General features: G+C 35.6%; 1 pseudogene; it reads right to left on the reverse strand.

The window, feature by feature from the left end:
• Window positions 1-16572: 16572 nt before the first annotated feature.
• On the reverse strand, window positions 16573-17201 carry LOC116743269 (annotated as a pseudogene).
• Between the last annotated feature and the right edge of the window lie 6258 nt (window positions 17202-23459).

Below are 23459 nucleotides of genomic sequence, written 5' to 3' on the forward strand. Positions count from 1 at the left end.
TAACTTTTAAATTTGATGACCTCTTTAGCTATGACATGATGGATCTAGCTTTAATGTTAACTTGTTTTAAATATTCTGTTAAAAGGATCCTTTTACACATAGATGAGAGAAGATGGACCGTTATACACACTTAAAAAAAAAGTTTCATTTTGGTTTTGGCTGTGTTTGGTGGGCACTTTCAACAGTGTAAATATTGTTTCTAATCATAGATTTGCTCATTAATTTTAGTGTATTTTGATGATATTCCTGAACTTTTATTAGTGTGGTCTTTGGTAAATGCTGATTCTCTATTTCCATCATTTCTTGTAATTTTATTAATTAGAATTTCACTGTTGGAAGAGCTTTCTCTTCTCCATTAACTAAGTTATGTATTCATATCATAAATATTTAGTTTTTCTGAAATACAATTCACATACCATAAATTTATACTTTCAAAATGTACAATTCAGTGGTTTTTAGTATATTCAGGAGGTCATGGAACAATCACTGCTACCTAATTCCTTAAAATGTGATCACGTCAAAAAGTAGCTCCCTGTCTATTAGCAAAAACTTCCTATTCTCTCCTACCTCATGCTCCTGGAAACCATTTATTTTCTGTCTCTATGGATTTACTTATTCTAAATTTCACCACTGTACTCCAACTCTCTCTATGCCAACACACACACAAGTGTGCAAATATACATGCACACCATTTTTCTTTAGAAATATTTTTTCCATTCCTTTTCTGCTAATTATATTGTTCCCATCTGGATGATCTTCAAAAAATTTTTTTCTCAAAACCATCTTTCTCTTTGAAGCTTTTTCTCTGACCATCTGGAAGATGGTTATAGTTTCCGATAGTAAATATTCTTACCTTATGAATATCAGCAAGTATATGGTAATGGATGAGAAGGTCTTTGATAGCATTAAGGTATAGCTGTATCTATTTACATCTCTATATGGTTCTTACATAAAATTGTCTCCATGGTGCTTTGATTTGTCGGATAGGTAATATAAAAAGTAGATTGGTGTGGGATATTCACAAAAGGAAAACAATATAACAAATTCTGCATTTCAATTATAGGAGTGACTTTTTCCCCATTCATAAATTTTTGGATCCTTTTAAAATATAGCTATTATTATTTGCAAATGAGATAGTTGCAGCCATTTACATTTGAAATCCAGTTACCTTATTAAAATATGTGCTAAAATAATGTAAATTATATTTCCAGAATTTGAAAGTTTAATTCCATGAATAAGAGTATTAGTTTTTAAAAAGGAAGAGTAGAGATAGCTATATTATCAACTTAAAAAATGTTGCTATATATTTTGAAAACTGGACTAATACAAAAATTCCCACTTGTAAGCTCTTATATCTCATAAGCTCTTATATCTCATAAGCTCTTTAATTATTGGTTAAAAATAATTTATAATTTCTTACAAGTGACAGAGTTTTATCTTTATCTAATTAAAATATTTTCAGCTATAAAACAAATTCACATCTAGTGTTTTGAAATATTGAGCCAGATGTTTAAAAATATTTTATTCTTCGAATATTTACCCAATTATAAAAAGCATCCAGATAGAATGAAAAAATACAGAAAACCTTGTTCATGAAAAAATGACTTATATTCACACATATAAAATGTATGACTATGGACAAGCTTCACAGATTTTATTATGTGTGATTCAATAAGGAAAGCCAAAATAAGCTGATTGGGAGCAAGTTTGGCAGGTAAATTTCTCCCTTGACCAACACACTGTTACAAGGAAATATATGGTTTTAAGTAAACAACTGTAATTTAGAAGACGTAGGCAGCCATGCCCATAAAGTGGCAGAGTTTAGTCCTCATTCAGAAAGCCCAGAACAGCCCTCTGCCACTGAAAAGGAAGAGAAAGGGTGAGTGGTCAGGCAGCGGGCCTTGGAAGCACAGACATGAAACTTGCAATGAGTAGTGGAAATGGCTGGTTCAGTGAGACACTCTGGTTGCTAAGCTTACCATCTGTGTTATGTGGTTTTAATTTCTAACCCAAACAAATGGAAAAACAGAACAAATGCAAATACCTCTTGGAAGCTGAGTGTCTTCTGTAATCACATGACTTTGCATTTCATATTCAATCAAGAGTTTTGTTTTGCATCTAGTCAATAAGTAGTAGTTGACTTTTGTGCTTCATTTTTACTCCTTGTTTCACTCTCTCTGCAAGAAGCTTTACATTCTTTCTGGTTTGAAAGATTTTTGACTCCACAAAGGTGTTTCTTGTCTTGAATAAAACATAGCACCATCCATCTGTGCATAGTTGCCCCAGGCAGCTTCAGGGAAATAGCTATGAAATACTTTTCTAAATGTTGTACATACAAAGGAATACTTTATTTTAGAATTTATTAAAGGGAATTGAAGTGATATGTCTTTGCTTTTATGTTTGTTTATAAGTCTAAAATAAGTCTTAAGAGTTATTATGAATAATAAAAGTGGTCAATATTATTTTGAGCCAGTTGTAATTGGTTACCTTTCCTCAACCTCTAGGTAAAGCCATCAGAACTCTTTGCTGCACATAAAAGTTAAAGAATATGATGCTAGATGGGTGCACTTTTTCTTTGACTTGCACCTGCTGTGCCAGAAACATGAGTTTGTAAGGTGTTTGAGAAAACGGTTTGGTTCCCTGTTAAAAAAAAATGAAATTACCTAGATTAAGTTTAGACCCTTGAAACAACCTTGAAGACAGAGAAGAATCAAATAACCTACAAGATTTCAGCAGCACATATTATGTTTTTTCAGTGATGAATCCAAAACAATGAAATATCAATGATAGATTTTGTTTTCAATCTGCAATACAAATATTTGCCACACTGATCTTATTTAATAATTGCATTTATTTCTGAACAAATGGCTATAGGTACATGCTAATTATTTGAACAATTGTCTTTGAGGTCACTCTTATGAACCCGAGAATTGTGAAGAAAATGTACAGCACTTTATTTTAAGCAAACACGTATACATTGTGTAGATTTTCAGATGTTATGTTTTTATATAGTAAGTAACAGGGAGAAAGAATAGACTACTAACAATTCTGAAATTGTGGTCTGAATTTAGTGGTTTAAAAAGGATGATGGTTTTAGCCTTCCTCATATCATCCTAGAAGAAGTTTCTTTTGGCTTCGGCTTGTACAAGGACAAGGTACCAGAGTCAATTTCCAAAGAGTCCAATATTTGAGAGGTGTTGAAAATGATAGCACATTAAAATCTTTTCAGTTTCTGTGCCATTTTTATAACCATGAGAAACCACATGCAACTGACAAGTTATACTTCTCTATGTACCTCCTGATTGTTTTATCTTACTGAGAGATCATTGTTTTATATGCATATGAAAGTTTATTCTTATTTTAGAAAAGGATTTTTACCCATACTAGGATAGGCAAGGAAAATGCAGCCACAAAGAAAAGAAATGAAGTATATTCTACATCTGAACATAAATGCTGATGTAAAAATGATATATTCACATTTCCGATGACAGATTCAAACATTAATAGGTTGGAACAAGTGTTAGCTGATCGTGTAGTACTTCTCTTTGGTGTCTTGATGAAGGTTGACATTTTTGACATGAAGGGTTAATTAGTTGCCACTCAGAATGAGGTCACAAATGGCTAATTGCACCTTCAGCTAGGTAATTACTGTCATGTATCAAATTCTCATTCCATGTAATTATACAGGAATCAGGTGCTCTGACTGCTCACCTAGGGATATGTTTGCCTTCCAAGTCCTCTCTGTGGGAATTCCAAAGTTTTACATAGAAGGTGAATTCACTTGCAATTTGACCTGATGACTAATTTGATATGCAGAAGATTCCATGCCACCTTTTAAAATCGTGGTCCTAAGGATGTCATCCAGTCATGCTTTAATGTTTCTGGCTTCTCTGATTCTGTAATTTTGCTGCTGTCAGTTCCGATATTCTTGCTCGCAAGTTAGATATTCATTAAATTCATCTGGGCTATTCCAAACCTTCATCTTCTTTCCTCAAAATAACTGCCGAAGCTTAGCTTATCATCAACATTTACACAAAATGGCTGGATGCCTCTTAAATAAAGAATCAGAGACAGGGCACATGTATGTGAAATGAAGATTTCTCCTGCCGTGCTTCTGTATGCCATGGGTCTGGTCAGTGCCTTGGTCTTGCATCATTGCTCAGATAAAAATGAAGTAGCTCAGGCATTTTATGGGAAGGAGGTCATAATACTTCTAAATTTATGCCTCTCTTCATATTACTGGAATACACTTCTGGGGTAGACTGGAGGACACATTTTCCTGGTTCTCAAAGGACAGAGTATAGGTGATTAACCTATCTGTTTCTATCCTCTCTAATCTGATGCAACAGTCAATATTAATAGTTAGAAACATTAGGTTCTGCACTAATAGGCATTCCTCCCTCATTAACCAGGCAGTTTAAATATTCCACAGGGCAACTGAAAGTTGAAATTTATAGGTGGGCCAATCACCACCCTTTCTCTGGCTTGAAGAGGGAAAAATGTCTTGATTTGATTTAAAGAGAATGTGTGTGTGTGCGGGGGTGGTTGTGTATAAAATTTCAGTGTGTCATATAAAGGTTTCATTAGCCCTTCGTAATTTAAATAATTGAATTTGTGACATTGTGGGTGTGTACATTCACACCTTCTACATGGGAAAGTTAAGCTCGCTTACAGTTGCTACATGCACATGATCTTTAAGAATGAAATATTTCCTCTGGGTCTAATAATGCATTTCTATAACAGCCCTTATGCTTGCAGAACTCCCATGGGAGGTATTAACAGTCTCATAAATGTGTTTCAAGTCTACGTCCATTGGGGACATAAAATAGAATTATTTCATTTCCTCTCTCTATAATGGACACACAAACAATGACTAATGACTAATGACTGTATGGTGCTTTAGAGTTTATAAAGAAAATTCAAACATATTATCCTACTTCATCCTCACTATAAACCTGTGAGGAAGGACTTTTAACATATGTCATATTTTACAGATGGGATACAATACATAGGTGCCACAATTCTTATTTCCAAATTCATACTTTTTTCACTATGAGAAACTAATCATATTTAGTTATAATAGGTAGAGGATGTCTTGAAATTCCTGATCTAATAAAACTGTTGGTTTCTATTGCATTTATTATCCTAAAAGTAATATAATGGTATTCTCTGTTGTTTTTAATTTTGTATCAGTGAAAATCATCCTGGGTATTAAGTAGTCAACTATAAATGGAGATAATTTTCAGATTATGTACTTTTTCTAACCAAACACATAAGAAATGTATGTGTACTCTCCAAGTAGTAAACTCTTGGACTTAAGCTGACATGTACATAGGGAAAGTTATCACTGAACTGAGGTTCTTGAGGGCAAAAACCCTGTAACTGACATCCAACTCTAAGTGAAATCCCTTATCAACTTCTCATCACAGCCAACAGCACCAATGAATGATCCTACTGGGAATATGGGAATGTGGGAACAGAAACTTGGAAATTATTTTTAAGGATTTCTGAAGCTCACACTTTAGTAGGAGAAACTGACATTAAACAACAAGTTATTCTGTTAATTATTTAACTATAATTGCAATAAGCATTTCAGAGGAGAGATAAGTGGTAATAAAAGAGCACACAGCAGAGATAGGGGATTGGCCTAGGAAAAGTTCACTAAGGAAAAAACATTTCATCTGAAACCTGAAAGAAGACTAGCAGAAGGTGAGGGGAAACATTCCATAGTAAGGAACAGAATATACAAAAAACTTGCAGTAGGATTAAACATAGAAAAGGCTTTAAAAGGTTAATATCATAAGAGTATAAGAGAATCTGGGTAAGCGAGGACACAGATGAAGCCTGTATATTAGCAGGGACCAGATCCTATATATTTTTTAAATGACTTACCAATTTCTATGAATAAAGCTTGACATATTTGATGAGGATTATGTTGAATTTATACCTCATTGTCGGAAGTATTGCCATCTTAACAATAAAGTTTCCCCACTGATGAGAATGGGATGTTGCAGTATTTGTTTAAATATTCTATTTTCTCTCGATAATATTTTGTATTCTTCAGTGTATAGGCCTTTTCTTATTTTTTAAAATTTCATCTTCAGATTGTTATACTTGCTTTTAAAACTTTTTTTAAGTTTATTGAGCTATAATTGACAAATAAAATTGTAACATAAAGTGTAAAATGGAATGATTTGATACATGCATATCTTTTACAAGGATTCTCCTCATCAAGTTAATTAATATATCCTATGCGTTTGAGGTTTTGTTTTGTTTTTGTTTGTTTTTTAGATTCCACTTATAAATGAGAGTGTACAGTATTTATCTTTCTCTGTCTGATATTTCACTTAGAGTAATGCCTTCAAGGTCCATCCATGTTTTCACAAATGGCAGAATTTCCTCATGTTTTATGGCTGAATGAAATTCCATTGTATTTACATGCCACAACTTATTCATTCATTCAACAGCGGACGCTTAGATTATTTCCATGTCTTGGCTACTGTAAATAATGCTGCTGTGAACATGGAAGTACAGGAATCTTTTCAAGTTAATGTTTTCATTTCCTTTGAAATATATTCCCATAAGTATAATTATTGAGTCATATGGTAGTTCAATTTTTAATTTTTTGAGGATCCTGCACTCTGTTTTCCATAGTGGCTGTACAAATTTACAATCCCACCAACAGTTCACAAGGGTTTCCTTTTCTCTATATGCTCCATAGCATTTGTTATCTCTTGTCTTTTTGATGATGGGCATTCTAACAGGTGTGAGGTAATATCTCATTGTGGTTTTAATTTGCATTTCTCTAATGACAAGTGAGTGATGTAGAGCATTTTATCATGTTCTTGTTGGCCTCTCATCTTTCTTCTTCTTTTTTTTAACATCTTTATCAGAGTATAATTCCTTTAAAATGGTGTGCTAATTGCTGCTGTATAATAAAGTGAATCAACTATATGTATACATATATCCCCATATCCCTTCCCTCTTGCGTCTCCCTCCCACACTCCTTATTCCACTGCTGTAGGGGGTCACAAAGCACTGAGTGATCTCCCTGTGCATCCCACACAGCTATCTATTTTACATTTGGTAGTATATATAAGTCCATGCCAATCTCCCACATCGTCCCAGTTTACCCTTCCCCCTTCCCATGTCCTCAAGTCCATTCTCTATGTCTGTGTCTTTATTCCAGCCCTGCCCCTAGGTTCTTCAGAACCATTTTTTTTTTTTTTTTAGATTCCATATATATGTGTTAGCATACGGTATTTGTTTTTCTCTTTCTGACTTACTTCACTCTGTATGAAAGACTCTAGGTCCATCCACCTCACTACAAATAACTCAATATTGTTTCTTTTTATGGCTGAGTAATATTCCATTGTATACATGTGCCACATATTCTTTATCCATTCAACTGTTGATGGATACTAAGGTTGCTTCCATGTTCTGGCTATTGTAAATAGTGCTGCAATGAACATTGTGGTAGATGACTCTTTTTGAATTATGGTTTTCTCAGGGTATATTCCCAGTAGCGGGATTGCTGGGTCGTGTGGTAGTTCTATTTTTAGTTTTTTAAGGAAGATCCGTTCTCCATAGTGGCTGTATCAATTTACATTCCCACCAACAGTGCAAGAGGTTTCCCTTTTCTCCACACCGTCTCCAGCATTTATTGCTTGTAGAGATTTTGATGATGGCCATTCTGACTGGTGTGAGGTGATACCTCATTGTAGTTTTGATATGAATTTCTCTAATAATTAGTGATGTTGAACATTCTTTCATGTGTTTGTTGGAAATCTGTATGTCTTCTTTGGAGAAATGTCTACTTAGGTCTTCTGACAAGTTTTTGATTAGCTTGTTTGTTTTTTTGATATTGAGCTGCATGAGCTGTTTGTAAAGTTTGGAGATTAATCCTTTGTCAGTTGCTTCATTTGCAAATAAATATTTCTCCCATTCTGAGGATTGTCTTTTCATCTTGTTTTTGGTTTCCTTTGTTGTGCAAAAGCTTTTAAGTTTCATCAGGTCCCATTTGATTATTTTTGTTTTTATTTCCATTTCTCTTGGAGGTGGGTCAAAAGGGATCTTGCTGTGATTTATGTCATAGAGTGTTCTGCCTATGTTCTCCTCTAAGAGTTTTATAGTGTCTGGCCTTACATTTAGGTCTTTAATCCATTTTGAGTTTATTTTTGTGTATGGTGTTAGGGAGTGTTCTAAATTCATTCTTTTACATGTAGCTGTCTAGTTTTCCCAGCACCATTTATTGAAGAGGCTGTCTTTCCCCATTATATATTCTTGCCTCCTTTATAAAAAATAAGATGGCCATACATGCATGGGTTTATCTCTGGGCTTTCTATCCTGTTCCATTGATCTATATTTCTGTTTTTGTGCCAGTACCATACTGTCTTGATCACTGTAGGTTTGTAATATAGTCTGAAATCAGGGAGAGTGTTTCTTCCAGCTCCTTTTTTCGTTCTCAAGATTGCTTTGGCTATTCGGGGTCTTTTGTGTTTCCATACAAATTGTGAAATTTTTTGTTCTAGTCCTGTGAAAAATGCAATTGGTAGTTTGATAAGGATTGCATTGAATCTGTAGATTGCTTTGGGTAGCATACTCATTTTCAAAATATAGATTCTTCCAATCTGAGGACATGGTATATCTCTCCATCTGTTTGTATCATCTTTAATTTCTTTCATCAGTGCCTTATAGTATTCTGCATACAGGTCATTTTTTATCCTTAAATAGATTTATTCCTAGATATTTTAATTCTTTTTGTTGCAATCATAACTGGGAGTGTTTCCTTTATTATCTTTCAGATTTTTCATCATTAGTGTATAGGAGTGCAAGTGATTTCTGTGCATTAATTTTGTATCCTGCTACTTTACCAAATTCATTGATTAGCTCTAGTAGTTTTCTGGTACAGTCTACAATTCTCTATGTATGGTATCATGTCATCTGAAAACAGTGACTACTTTACTTCTTTTCCAGTTTGGAGTGTTTTTATTTCTTTTTCTTCTCTGATTGTTGTGGCTTAAACTTCCAAAAGTATGTTGAATATAGTGGTGAGAGTGGGCAACCTTGTCTTTTTCCTGATCTTAGTGGAAACAGTTTTGGGGCATTATGTTTTCACTGTCTTTGGTTCTAGGTATTTTTTGATATCCTCTTTGATTTCTTCAGGGGTATCTTGGTTATTAAGTAGTGTATTGTTTAGCCTCCATGTGTTTGTAATTTTTACAGCTTTTTTTCCTGTAATTGATATCTAGTCTCATAGCATTGTGGTCAGAAAAGATACTTGATATGATTTCAATTTTCTTAAACTTACCAAGGCTTGATTTGTGACCCAAAATATGATCTATCCTGGAGAATGTTCCATGAGCACTTGAGAAGAAAGTGTATTCTGTTGTTTTTTGATGGAATGTCCTATAAAGATCAATTAAGTCCATCTTGTTTAATGTATCATTTAAAGCTTGTGTTTCCTTATTTATTTTTATTTTGGATGATCTGTCCATTGGTGAAAGTGTGGTGTTAAAGTCCCCTACTACAATACTGTTACTGTCGATTTCCCCTTTTATGGCTGTTAGCATTTGCCTTATGTATTGAGCTGCCCCTTTGTTGGGTGCATATTTACAATTGTTGTATCTTCTTCTTGGATTGATCCTTTGATCATTATGTAGTGTCCTTCTTTGTCTCTTGTAATAGTCTTTATTTTAAAGTCTATTTTATTGGATATAAGAATTGATACTCCAGCTTTCTTTTCATTTCCATTTGCATGGAATATCTTTTTCCATCCCCTAATTTTTCAGTCTGTGTGTGTCCCTAAGTCTGAAGTGGGTCTCTTGTAGACAGCATATATATGGATTTTGTTTTTGTATCCATTCAGCCAGTCTGTGTCTTTTGGTTGGAGCATTTAATCCATTTACATTTAAGGTAATTATCAATATGTATGGTCCTATTACCAATTTCTTAATTGTTTTGGGTTTGTTATTGTAGGTCTTTTCCTTCTCTATGTTTCCTGCCTAGAGAAGTTCCTTTAGCATTTGTTGTAAAGCTGATTTGGTGGTGTTGAATTCTCTTAGCTTTTGCTTGTCTGTAAAGATTTTAATTACTCCATTGAATCTGAATGAGATCCTTGCTGTGTAGAGTAATCTTGGTGGTAGGTTTTTCCCTTTCATCACTTTAAATATGTCCTGCCACTCCCTTCTGCCTTTCAGAGTTTCTGCTGAAAGATCAGCTGTTAACCTTATGGGGATTCCCTTGTATGTTCTTTGTTGTTTTTCCCTTGTTGCTTTTAATATTTTTTTCTTTGTATTTAATTTTTGATAGTTTTATTAATATGTGTCTTGGCATGTTTCTCCTTGGATTTATCCTATATGGGACTCTCTGTGCTTCCTGGAATTGATTAACTATTTTCTTTCCCATATTTGGGAAGTTTTCAACAATAATCTCTTCAAATATTTTCTCAGTCCCTTTCTTTTTCTCTTCTTCTTCTGAGATCCCTATAATTCGAATGTTGGTGTGTTTAATGTTGTCCCAGAGGTCCCTGAGACTGTCCTCAATTCTGCCATTCTTTTTTCTTTATTCTTCTCTGCAGTAGTTACTTCCACTATTTTATCTTCCAGGTCACTTATCCTTTCTTCTGCCTCAGTTATTCTGCTCTTGATTCCTTCTAGAGAATTTTTAATTTCTTTTATTGTGTTATTCATCACTGTTTGTTTGCTCTTTAGTTCTTCTAGGTCCTTGTTAAATGTTTCTTGTATTTTCTCCATTCTATTTCCAAGATTTTGGATCATCTTTACTATCACTATTCTGAATTCTTTTTCAGATAGACTGCCTATTTCCTCTTCATTTGTTTGGTCTGGTGGGTTTTTACTTTGCTCCTTCATGTGCTGTTTGTTTCTATGTCTTCTCATTTTGCTTATCTTACTGTGTTTGTGTTCTCCTTTTCACAGGCTGCAAGTTCGTAGTTCTCATTGTTTTTGGTGTCTGCCCCCAGTGGCTAAGGTTGGTTCCATGGGTTGTGTAGGTTTCCTGGTGGAGGGAACTAGTGCTTGTGTTCTAGTGGGTGAGGCTGGATCTTGTCTTTCTGGTGGGCAAGACCACATCCAGTGATGTGTTTTGGGGTGTCTGTGACCTTATTATAATTTTAGGCAGACTCTCTGCTAATGGGTGGGTTTGTGTCCCTGTCTTGTTATTTGTTTGGCATAGGGTGTCCAGCAGTGTAGCTTGCTGGTCTTTGAGTGGATCTGGGGCTTAGCATTGAGATGGAGATCTCCGGGAGAGCTTCGCCGTTTGATATTACGTGAAGCCTGTAGGTATCTAGTGGACCAATATCCTGAACTTGGCTGTTCAACCTCGAGGCATAGGCCTCACACCCAGCTGGAGCAAGAAGACTCTGTTAGCCACAGAACACAGAAGAAAAGCGAGAAAAAGAAAGAAAGAAAGAAAGAAAGAAAGGAAGGAAGGAAGGAAGGAAGAAAGGAAGGAAGGAAGAAAGAAAAAAATAAAATAGAATAAAATAAATTTATTAAAATAAAAAATAATTGTTAAATATAAAAAAAATCTTAAAAGGTAATAAAAAAAAAAGAAAGAAAACCAAACTGACAGACAGAACCCTAGGACAAATGTTACAAAAAAAAAAAAAAACTATACAGACAAAATCACAAAGAAGCATACACATACACACTCACAAAAAGAGAAAAAGGAAAAAAATATATATATAACATTGCTCCCAAAGTCCACTGCCTCAATTTTGGGGTGATTTGCTGTCTATTCAGGTATTCCATAGATTCTGGGTACATCACGTTGATTGTGAGGATTTAATCTGCTGCTCCTGAGGCTGCTGGGAGAAATTTCCCTTTCTCTTCTTTGTTCGCACAGCCCCTGGGATTCAACTTTGGATTTGGCCCTGCCTCTGCCTGTAGGTTGCCTGAGGGCATCTGTTCTTTGCTCAGACAGGACGAGGTTAAAGTCGCAGCTGATTGGGGTTCTCTGGCTCACTCAGGCCAGGGAGAGGGAGGGCTACAGATGCAGGGCAAGCCTGCGGCGGCAGAGGCTGGCATGATGATGCAATAGCCTGAGGTGCACTGTGTGTTTTCCTGGGGAAGTTGTCCCTGGATCACAGGACCCTGGCAGTGGCGGGCTGCACAGGCTCCCGGGAGAGGAGGTGTGGATAGTGACCTGTGCTTGCACACAGGCTTCTTGGTGGCTGCAGCAGCAGCCTTAGTATCTCATGCCTGTCTCTGGGGCCTGCGCTGATAGCCGCGGCTTATGCCCATGTCTGGAGCTCGTTTAGGTGGTGCTCTGAATCCCCTCTCCTCATGCAACCCAAAACAATGACTCTTGCCTCATAGGCAGCTCCAGACTTTTCCTGGACTCCCTCCTGGCTAGCTGTGGTACACTAGCCCCCTTCAGGCTGTGTTCACACAGCCAACCCCAGTCCTCTCCCTGGGATCTAACCTCCGAAGCCTGAGCCTTATCTCCCAGCCCCCACCTGCCCCTGCGGGTGAGCAGACAAGCCTCTCGTGCTGGTGAGCGCTGGTCGGCACTGATCCTCTGTGCGGGAATCTCTCTGCTTTACCCTCTGCACCCCTGTTGCTGCGCTCTCCTCCGTGGTTCCGAGGCTTCCCCACCACCACCCCCCCAACCCCGTCTCCACCAGTTAAGGCCCTTCCTAGTGTGTGGAAACCTTTCCTCCTTCACAGCTCCCTCCCAGTGATGCAGGTCCTGTCCCTATCCATTCGTCTCTGTTTTTTTTCTTTGTTTTTTGCCCTACCCAGGTACATGGGGAGTTTCTTGTCTTTTGAGAAGTCTGAGGTCTTCTGCCAGCGTTCAGTAGGTGTTCTGTAGGAGCTGTTCCACACGTAGATGTATTTCTGATGTATTTGTGGGGAGGAGGGTGATCTCCTCATCTTACTCTCCAACCATCTTGAAGGTCTCCCCTCTCATATTTCTTTGGGGTAATGTTTATTCTGGTACCTTGCCCATTTTTAACTGGGTTATTTGGTTTGTTGTCATTGAGTTGTATGAATTTTTTATATATTTTGTATATTAACCCCTTATCAGATATATATGACTAATTTTTAAGAATTTTTATCATGAATGGATGCTGAATTTTGTCAAAAGTTTTTCTATGTCTATTGAGATGATCATACAATTTTTTTCTTTCAATTCCATGAAATATAAGTGTGATATGTCTATTTTTGAGAATGGGATATTAAAGTCCCCGAGTATTATTGTATTCTGGCTTATTTCTCCTTTAAACTCTGTCAGTTTTGCTTTATATATTCAAATGCTACAATATTGGGTGAAGAAATATTTACAATAGTTTTAATTTTTTATCTTCTTCATGTATTGACTCCTTTATCATTATATAATAACTTTATTTTCTGTTTTTACTACTTTTAGTTTAAAACTCTTTTGTCTATAGTGTAGTATATATCTACCCTAGCTTTTTTTTTATTACAATTTACTTGATATGTCTTTTTCCAGCCTCTCATTCTCAGTCTGTATGTGTCTTTATGCCTAAAGAGAGTATCTGAGAGACAGATATGATTGGATGTTTTTTAATCCATTCAGCCATTCTATGTCTTTTAATTGGAGAATTTAAATTATTTACATTTAAAATAAGTATTAAGTAAAAACTTTCTATTCTTATTTTGTTCATTATTTTATGGTTGTTTTGTAGATCCATTGTTCCTTGTTTCTTATCCTGCTTTTTTGTGTGTTCCGATGTAATTGGGTATCAGTATGCTTTGATTTCATTATCATGTTCTTTTGTATAATTACTACATAATTTTCCCTTGTGGTTACCATGAGTCTTTTTTTTTTTTTGCGGTACGCGGGCCTGTCACTCTTGTGGCCTCTCCCATTGTGGAGCACAGGCTCTGGATGTGCAGGCTCAGTGGCCATGGCTCACGGGCCCAGCCACTCCGTGGCATGTGAGATCTTCCCGGATCGGGGCACGAACCTGCGTCCCCTGCATCGGCAGGTGGACTCTCAACCACTGCGCCACCAGGGAAGCCCTATAACTATAACTAATATGAAGTTATTGTCTACTAAATCCAAAATCTGGTCCCACTCAGAGTCAGTTCCTATTGACTGCTTTTATTATTCTGAGGATGGGTCACACTTTTCTGAATTTTTGCACTCATATTTTTTTTATTGACAAGTGGACCTTTAGATATAATTAATTATAAGCTCTAGATTCTAATGTTTTTCTAAACTTTTAAAAAGGTGCCTTATTTAATTTACAAATTCTTTCCTCTTGTGATGTACAGCCCCTGATATCTCTTATCAGTATTTTAAATTTTGTCTCATTTTTATTTTTAACCATGGATTCCTAGGGGTTGCTCCTGTGTGTGCCTAGCTTAGTGATTAGCCAATGATTCGGCAGAGCAGTAACTTTATTCTCCTAAGACTTTCACTCTCTATCTGTAGATTAGTGTGTAGGTTGGAAAGTGCATCTAAAGTTCAGGCAATTTTAATATTTGCCTCAGGTTTTACTTTGCCCTTGATCTCTTGGGTCTTCCTAGTACATACCTGTTGTTTCCTAGTTTCCCAGGTATAGGTGATGAAGGATTTATCTAGGTCTTCTATGATTGTCTCATTAGCTGTATATCTAAAATTTTTGAATTCTCTTCCACTTACCTCAAGTAGAACCCCTATTTGTTTTCTTCTAGGTTTGCTACTTTCAGTAACAGTGCTGCTGGGTGTGGATTTTTGTTTTTCACTTGAAGTTAATTCACCCTTCTCTGTCAGCAAAGCTACTGTTTTTCAGAGTTAGTCTCACTTGAATAATTCTAGTGTGCTATTAAAAAGAAACAAACGTTTGATAAATCTAGTGTGCCGATAAAGAGAAACAAAGCCAGCTACTAGTTAAAGGCTGTTAAGACATATTTTATTCAGATTCTTCTATAGCAGGGGAAAAACTCTTCACTACAGAACTAAGCTCAATTCCACCAAAACAAAAGTAAGAGAGCTTTAAAACACTAGGGTGAGATAAGGGAAAGGCACCTAAGGGTTTTAAGTGTGGGGGTGGGTATTGGTCCATGAGACCAATCCATCTGGGTTTGGTAATTGTCACTAAGCAGAGGAGAAACAAATTCCTCATCCTTTATGATGGGAGGCAGTTGTGCAATTTGGAGCAAGACACCCACAGGAATTAGGCACTTACTCTCCCATGGGGACTAGGAGATAAGAGAGGAAAATTACTTTTCTGAATGTCTGTGTTTTGAAGTGACAGCTCCCAGGTCCTTGAGGAGACAGCTCTGGATGGTAGAAGATGTATCAATACATCTCAAAAAGGCAGAGGAAGGATTTATAATTGCAAGCTTTCTCAGGCAAGCATTTTAAGGAGGGCTTGGGTCATTCTAGGGACATGGCCATAAGCTCCTAGAAGTCATGTTAGAGTTGGGTAAAGTTTTTTAGTGCAGGGATTTGGATGACGTCATTTTATGCTGAGTATTTTTGCAGTTCTCAGTGCCAATGGAGCTGGGTAGAGAGGGATAGGAGCAGCTTCACACAGAAAGGGCAAGACCTCTACCTTTCCTACTGGAACTTCTAAGTGTTTTGTGTGTAAACACTACTCAATTTGTCGTTTGCCTCTGTTCAATATCCAGAGCACTAAAATGGTTATTTTTGAAAATTTGGTTAAGTTATGTACTTGTTTTGTGGGGATAAGATTTGCCAGCATTTTTACTCCACCATAGCCAAAATCCCACACTAGTTGCTTTCATTCGGAATGAAAATGTTTTCGAGGGAGAAAAATATTGTGGCTAAGAGTCAATCTGATATACTAGCAAGAGCAATGGATTAAGGCTTAGAACATTCTTACCTCAAGTATGTTGTTAGTAAATCTGTAGCCTTGAGTAAATGACTTAATCTGTTCAAGGGCTCTGTTTTCTCTTGTGTAATAGTGATGCTATACATATCTAAGATGTCTGTTGGAGAATTAAATATGAATTAGAGAATGAAAGTATCTAAAATTTCAAATTTATTTTACTATAATCTATAAAACATCTTAAAATTTTGACTATATAAGCTTGGGAGTATTTTATTTTATTTTATTTTATTTTTTAAGAATTCAATTAAATATTTATTGAACAAATGCAGAATAAATGAACTAGGGGGTGGTTTTAACCTGAAGATACAATAAACAACTTCAAATATTCAGAGGCCTGTCACACAAAAAATGAAAGACTTGTTCAGTATTTCTCCAAAGGGCAGAACTTGACCCAAGGGATAAATATAAGCAACCAATAGGCTACAGGACAGTCATACAAAATGTGTCACTTAATAGCTTCTTTCCCAAACAATGCATTCCACACTTAGTTTCCCTTCTTCTGAAAGGAAATATTACAACTTAATACTTCTCATGAATGTCTTTAATAAGTCGCATTTCATGAACAACCATTCAGTATGTTTAAGGACAAAATATATATAATATACTTCATATTATATATGTATTTTATCACATACTCAGTAAGGAATGCTGAGGTGCTTAATTCATCCAATAAAATAAAAATTTTACATTTTGCTGTCAGTATTCAGGATTCTGAAGGTGGATCTTGAACTCAGAATGATAAGTCAGTTTTCGAGGAAAGCCACATAATCAGTGAGTCTGGCTAACTGCTGTTCATTGGGGATGGGTGGAATGGGGGCAGGCTCCGATAAGAGAATAAACCTGTTAAAGGAAACATCCAGGGTCCCTGAAACTGGCTTTTTGGTCATGACCATTCTTGTGGTGGAGTCGGCCTGCCATCATTGTTCTAGGCTACCTTTCACAGCCTCTTCCACGGGAAGTCCAACAAAGGCTGCAAAATCATTGGCGATGATGGAGGTATATGCTTGAGAGACCAGGGTGAAGGCTCGCCTCCGGGTGGCATCTCTAAGTGCCTCCATGATTGGCTGGACCGTCTCAGACCACGGGTGAGCGTTGATGGTGGTATAGATCCCGGGGACATCTCTCGGTCAGATTCTTTGTCCTACCGACCAAATTCCCCCAAGTTCAGAATTTGCAGATTTTATAGCAGGTGGTATTCTTTTCCAAAGATATCTTGCATTATTCATGTCATTATAAAGCAGATGTAAAGCTAGAAGCTGATCATACACTGCGGGTGTAGCAATTCCTCCGGAGCCTCGAGCTCCTGGTTATCCCACTGATCCAGCAACATTTTGAAACTAAAGAAACTTTCAGCCATCACCTCCACTGGCATTTTTCTGGCCAGTTCCGCTGCTGAAACTCCCCGCCGAGCCGGACCTCAGACTCAAGCTTGGACATATTTTAAATAAAAGTTTGGAAAATAATTTATGCATAAGCATTTCGCATTGTTTACCTTGAAGTTATTCAACCAATTTTAATTCCACTATTTTCCATATTTCGAATTTGATTTTAGAATTTGAAGAATTTTTAGAATTTGAAGGCAAGAAGTAAATTTATTATTAAGTTTATTTCTTCTTTTATTCTACAAATTATTAATTATTTGCTATTTGTCCTTTTCAATCTAAATAGCCTTGTCAAATTTGACCTTACTTTCCATCTGGGAAATAACTACAATCCTGCTTCAGTATTTCAAAATGTTTCATTCTACCCCTTGAAGAAAAAGCGGGCTTAAGGGAAATTTTCACTCAAGTGTTAACAGCAACTAAAGAGCTATGGCTGAATATAAATGATGTTAGAAATTTCCTTCCAGTGTTTTCTACCTGCCACGCTCTGATCTTGTAAAAGTAACTATTGCTCTTCATGACTTAATTTTCCCCTCCCTACAGTGAAGGTAAATAATGACTGATCATATTGGTAACATTTAGAATTGGGAGGAAAATTAGTGATGTAAAACCCACAATTGTTAAGCCTCATTTAGCCTTAGGGGAATACAAATACATATTCTGATTTCTATTAAAACATCATTGGATAGTACACCTATACATAAAACTGATGACTGTAAAAAAAAATAAATATGGAAACTAACAACCATCTCTGAAAATTTACTTCATCTAGTCCAGATTAAAAGTAAGGCATTATAAACATAATATTTAACATCAGAAAGATAAAATCCACATTTATTGTCACCTCTCCACAATCTTTCTCCACTTATTTCTAAAGTATCATATTCTAAACTTCTGAATAGTTTGGTTTCAGAGTACCTGAGATGTTCTCAAACACTATTCCTATCCATTCTTCAGCAGTTGTATGTTTTTCTTTTGTTTAACAAATCAAACAAACAAAAACAGAAAAAAATGAGGGGTCTAGTTTTTTTGTAGTTAGTGATTTTGGTAAAACTCTTCACACATAAGACAGTCTTCTGTAGTGAGGGCTTTAGGAATTGAATACAATTAGAAGGGCCACCATTCCAATTTTCTTCATGAACTTGAATTTTTTGATAGATTGCCATATGATTCTAGCCTATCTCCAAATGTTAAATCGGTTATGGTAAAAATTTAGAGCCTCATTTTCAGTGAACCCTCTGATAATGCAGGGAAAGCAAAAACAAAACAAAATACAAAACCTCTCTTTAGAGGAGCATATTAGCTCCCTAACAATAGAGTCATGTTACTTTGTAGACCTTGTTAGGCTAAGCTGGGGCCATATTTATCTAGACAATGGAAACGTTCTCACGTCCATGTACATACTTCTCCTCCAAAAACATTACTTATAATAATAATTTCAAAATTATTACCATATTTTGGAATTTACTATTTGTCTGCAGCCCTGATACTGTTGTCAGTAAACAGAGAGCCTCAATAATTTTAGAAAATAAAGCCATAGATTGTTTTTCTCTGGAACATAAATCTTTAAAGATATTTCTATACTGCAAAATCAAGAAGTGATGCAAGCTGAAAGAGAAGGCACTTTGACTTGTTGACACCCTAAATTTTAACTCTGGTCTATGTTTTCATTTCCATATTTAAGAGGTCATTCCACAGGTGTTTATTCTTAATTAACTTAATTAAAATTGAAATTCATATTTAAAAACTGGCTCACAATAAGATTTTACACACTAAAATATCCATTTCATGGCAGCAATGACATAAAGTTTTATGCAGATAAACAAACAGGAGAACAAAATCTGCCCTTATGCTTCCCACTCTGACAATTGTTCAGATAATTCAAATTTTGCTCTTTGAGCATACTGAGCAATTATTTTCTTAAGTAGCAAACTGTATTACAAAGCTCCTGGGCCCACAAAATGGGTATTTTGGATTAGAAAACCAATGTTTTAACATAGCTGCCACTGATACAGCTTTTGTCTTCTTTATTACACTATCATCTTTGGAATTAAAAGAGAAGACATAACAATATAATGAAAGGGGAAAATGCCATTCATTTTCATGAAACTTTTTACATAATATTCAGCAAAACCCGTGTACAGTCACCCCTTACTTCTGGATATCGTTAGAGGGGGACATATCATCAAGTCCCCCTCCGCCTTATGGGAGAGCCTCAACTTTGACCACTAAATATTGAAGAAAAGAGGATTTCTGTCCTAAGCTATTCCTTATCTATAGTCTCCCAAAGCAATTTTGCTTATCATCAAGCTTTAGGTGATGATGATTAACAAATTTCTATCTCCGGGGCAGATGTGTTTTTGCCTAATTCAAGTCTAATTTCAATTAGAATTGAATCCAAACTCTACCTTTAAGGTTTCCATGCTTTAGACTTTGCCAAACTTTCCAACTTATTTCATACCAATCTCTTCTTTCACTCCAGTTATTCTTTCTCTTCTTAGAATAGAATCAAATTCTCTCTCCCATGTCAGAACTGTTGTACTGACTTTGTCTTCTGCTACAAACACTTTTCCTTGGATCATTTTTATGGCTGGCCTTATATCCTAGTTTAAACGGTGTCCTTAAATAGTAGATTTCCCTGACAAACCCTGTGGTTTGCCGCTGGTGATCTCCATCACAAGACACTTTATTTCTACATAGTGCACACATGCACACAAAGTCACACACAGAGAAGATCTAGAACTATGGATTGTTCTATTAGATACAAATGTTAAGCTCCATGTACAGGAATATTAACTCTCTCATTTTCCATTTTATCACCAGTGCCTATCTTACAGTAGCTATTAAATATATATTTGATAACTGAATGAATGAATAAAAAATTTCATGATTGGATAAGCAAAGAATACTTAATGCAAAGACAGAAAACTGAGCAGAAAATTGAATGTATTTCATAGATAATGAATCAGTCTGGTTTGCAGCATAATGGATTTTATGTTAATTGGGGAAATACATGAAAATTATTGAAGAAAAGTTTGAAATCAAACCAGGAACTCAATAATAAAAATAAGAGATGTATATTTGGCACTTTTATTTACATAAAAATAACAGTTGGTTGAAATGCTAAAAGTAGTTGAAACTGACAAAGGAGAGAAGCAGAAGAATGAGTCCCATGCTTAGTGAAAACTCATTTAGAAGGAATAGGAGTTTGAAGAGGAGTGAGGAAAGTAGGAGAGGAAGAAGAGAGTACTAGTACTAGTACTAGTACTAGTACTTTTATAGAATAGGTATGCTACTTTCACGAAATAATTTCCTGCTTTGCCCACATTAAATCCACCAACAGTCACTGAGTGTTAATACCACTTTTGTCAGTACTAGTTAGTACATTTTTAAACTTTTGTATCTCCTATCTTCTTTTTCTTATTCTTCATCTTTTTTGCTCCTTGTACCTTATTATAAATGGCTTTTAATTCACTAATCTCTTTTTAGCTGTTTCTGATCTAGCCTATACTTACTAGGTTAGTATATGTAAAACATTTAAAACAATGGTGGATGATAGTAAACACAGCATAAATGTTTCTTTTACTATTGTATCATTTTTCATATAACTTCTCAATTGAGTAACTTTTTAAAATTTAAGATCTGAAACTTTATACTTATGAACTTTCTACTTGACCCTTTTTTATTCCTTGTTGGGTCTTTTTACTTAAGTTTTTTTTTTTTTTTCCATATATGACGTTTCTTAACTTTCTGGCTTTATGTTATCTTCTATTTGTTTACTTAAACATACTATATGTATATATCTATCTATATATATATCTTCTTTTACTTATTTCAACATTATAAGTGTCTTATTACAACATTTTAAGCATACTTATTCTAAGGCACTGCTTTATTTTATTAGATTGTACGGGGAGACAGCTAACAGTAGCCTTGGTATCAGTTCTCCTCTTCTCCTTTTATTGATAAAGCCATTAACTTAAGGAGGAACATTACTGTCCACCTAGAGACAAGATGTCTCAATATATGACAAATGACAATATGTCCTTTCAGTTAGAGATAGGTATGTAACTGAGTTTCGGTCAACAGAATGAAGTTAAAAGTGAAATAAATTTCTAGATCTTGTCCTTAAAACAGTACAGTCTGGAATCTAAATGTGGTGAGATGACCCAGTTTTGACCTATCAGATAAGTGGAGACACCCTAGCGAAAGGGGGAAAACAAATGAAAGGAACCTGGGTCTCTGAATGACTGTGAGGGAGAGACACCAGCAGCTGGAATACTCATGTGTTATATGAAACAGAGATATACTTTTATACCATTTCAGTTACTGTCTTTTGGATCTTTTTTGTCATAGTAACTTCTTTACCACAATAAAATGGGATGTTTTTTACCTGAAAGAAGAATCCCCAAGAAATATCTAAAATATTAATATATGACATTGACATAGAGGGCAAGCACTGGATGGTAAAAAAAAAGACATACGGCAGGTTGGAAAGCTGGTAATTCTTGTTATGTTATGGAAATAATTAATTATGACATTGCCTCCAGTAATTTGGAAGTCAGACCACATGCCAGAGTGAAAGCGTGTATTAGCTCTAGAGGGAAGTGATTAGAAAGAGCCAGAATTGTCAGTTGGTTGCACCCTGCTATTATTACCAAACATTATATAACAAAGATAAACTCAGTCAAAATTTGGAGGAGTTATAAGCAGAAATTGCAATATTTAGAACCTAAATCTTTGGGCTGTTTCAGAACTGGAAGATTCGATTGCTCATGTTCTTCTAAATATTATGTTCAGCACCTTTAACAAAAGACTTCTATTAAAACTTATCTGCTAAATAAAGGGATCTACCTTGGTTCAAATATCAGATTCAGGGTATTGTTTTCCAAATAAGCTTATTATTTTACAGAGCAGAAAGATAGCCATCACTGCAAAAGAGGGATAAGAGGAAAGGGTGATAAGCCAAGCGAAGGCAACAGTAAAATGTAACCATCTTACTGTTAATGAGGTTAACAAGCCTCGATGGCCAAACCTATGCTTATTTTATCCCCAAAGCCAACTTCAGTCCCTCAAGTATTCTCTAGTAGGAAAGAGCCTCTCAAAACCACAGAGCCCCAACTGAGAGTGAGCCAGTGTCAGCCACTGAGTAACAGGATGCAGAGAACCTGGGATTCTCAAGGAGTATGTGGCTTACTGGTCTTGCTAGCATGGGTCACTCACTTTGGGATTTAAAGTACTGAACTTTTTGATCCTCTTTATGATAGAAATGTAGGCTTTAAATTCACAACAATACTACATTTCAAACTCTATAACATTAAATCTGTGCACTGTCTTAGCATTTTACTTTCTGAAGTGATTTATCATTTGTCTCTTAGCTTCCTCTTTGTTGGAGTTATCCACAGGGAGTCTTAGGCAAGACTTCACTTAAAGAGCCTTAATTGTGGATGGTTTCACTGTTAGTCAATGATTATACGTCGGCTTTGAAAAAAAAATTTATTGAAGTATACTTAATTTACAGTGTTGTATTAGTTTCAAGTGTATAGCAAAGTGATTCAGTTATACATATATATATGTGTGTGTGTGTTCTTTTTCAGATTCTTTTCCCTTATAGTTTATTACAAGATATTGAATACAGTTCCCTGCACTCTATAGTAGGTCCTAGTTGTTTATCTATTTTATACACAGTAGTGGATTATACACCAGTTTTTATATTTGTTTCTCAGTACATGAGTTTTGCAACATGTAGCACATTTTCAGATTCCATGCTAAGCTGTGCAGTCTTAGGCTTGAAAAGTTCTCTATTTTAATCTATGTATCAACTTTAGACTGTTGGAAATAAATTTTTCAATTCCTGCCTATGGTTAATACAGTCTTTTCCTGACTCCTTTGTAGCATAGGCAGCCACTTTCAAATCTCTACTATTCTTGTAACTGCAATGTGATACAGGTAATAAAATCCTAGAACTAGCATATGTAAGCTGCTGTGTCAGTCCTGTGAAATGTGTGGCTATCACTCCTGCTTACTAGTTTGTCTACATGTTTATTCTTTATTTCTAGGATGTGAACAGTTCCCTTTTATATGTTTGGAGAGGGAAGAGGATTTTTCAATCTACTTGCCCAACTACTTGTCTAGGAGCTGAGATAGAAATATGAAATAAAAGTGAATGAGGAGAACAAAGAATAGTTTCAGATGTTCCACATCTTTTAAAGAAATCCAAAGAAGTAAAGAGAAAGTAAGGATAAAAT

This window comes from Phocoena sinus, chromosome 18, assembly GCF_008692025.1.
Source record: "Phocoena sinus isolate mPhoSin1 chromosome 18, mPhoSin1.pri, whole genome shotgun sequence".
In the NCBI taxonomy this organism is placed as follows: Eukaryota; Metazoa; Chordata; class Mammalia; order Artiodactyla; family Phocoenidae; genus Phocoena; species Phocoena sinus.